Source organism: Elephas maximus, chromosome 17 (assembly GCF_024166365.1).
Source record: "Elephas maximus indicus isolate mEleMax1 chromosome 17, mEleMax1 primary haplotype, whole genome shotgun sequence".
Taxonomy (NCBI): Eukaryota; Metazoa; Chordata; class Mammalia; order Proboscidea; family Elephantidae; genus Elephas; species Elephas maximus.
In genome coordinates this window covers 25376741-25378015 of record NC_064835.1, presented here as the reverse complement: position 1 = coordinate 25378015, position 1275 = coordinate 25376741, and the positions used below count along the sequence as shown (strand labels likewise).

Genomic DNA, 1275 nt, shown 5'->3' with positions numbered 1-1275 from the left:
GTCACTGTATTGTAAAACTTGGGCTTGATTAATTGGGCTGATTTCTAACCTTCACACCCCCATGTACTTTTTCCTCTTTAACTTGTCCTTCATAGACCTCTGTTATTCTTCTCTGTTTACACCAAAAATGCTAATGAACTTCATATCAAAGAAAAATATTATCTCCTACAAGGGGTGCATGACCTAGCTCTACTCTTTCCTTTTTTTTGGTCATTTCGGAATGCTATGTGTTGACATCGATGGCCTATGATCGTTATGTGGCCATCTGTAATCCACTTTTGTGTAACATTGCCATATCCCCAAAGTGTGTTTCAACCTTATTTTTGGTTCATATTTGATGGCCTTTTCTGGTGCTGTGGCTCACACTGGATTCATGCTGAGACTGACCTTCTGTGATGCCAACAGCATCAACCATTATTTTTGCAACCTTCTCCCTCTGATCCAGCTCTCTTGCGCCAGCACCCATGTCAATGAGCTTGTGAATTTTATTGTGGCGGGCATCAACATTATCTTGCCCAGTCTTATCATCTTTATCTCTTACGGTTTCATTCTCTCCAGCATCCTCCACATCAATTCCACTGAGGGCAGGTCTAAAGCCTTCAGTACCTGCAGTTCCCACATAATTACTCTTTTACTTTTCTTTGGATCAGGTGCATTCATGTATCTCAAACCATCTTCTGTAGGGTTTGTGAGTGAGGGAAAAATCTCTTCTGTGTTTTACACCAGTGTGGTTCCCATGATGAACCCCTTAATCTATAGCTTGAGAAATAGAGATATTAAACTTCCCCTGAGGAAATCCCTGAGTAGGGAAAGGTTTTGATCAAAAACGGTATCTCTCTGTGCAAATAGTCAGAGGACAGGGAGGCTCTACATGTTTACTTTCAGTATTTTTGGTGGCATTATTCTTATCCTACTTCCTTCTTACCCTAGTGAGTGTTGTCTTTTTTTCAATCTTATTTCCACTTCTTGTGGGGATCGATTTTCACTTACTCAATATTTGCATAATTTCTTCTTATTCTCACTTTTTCTCTTGTATAAGAATAACATTAAGGAAGGAATTTATTATCACTGTATTTTCCACTGTAAATTTGAACTTTTTATTTCTCTTGGAAAAATATTAATGAATCTGTGAATGATGCAGTGAAGCAATTTTAGTGTGACATTATACCACTGTAGTGAAGGTCTCTTATTAGGAACTTGTAATGGTTCATTGGATACATGAGTCAGATAATCGATCTATTGTTTTCTTTCCATCCTCCACTGGGCAGCAACATG

General features: G+C 38.5%; 1 pseudogene; it reads left to right on the top strand.

The window, feature by feature from the left end:
* The first annotated feature begins 239 nt into the window (after positions 1-239).
* Positions 240-820, top strand: LOC126061126 (olfactory receptor 145-like; annotated as a pseudogene).
* Positions 821-1275: the final 455 nt, after the last annotated feature.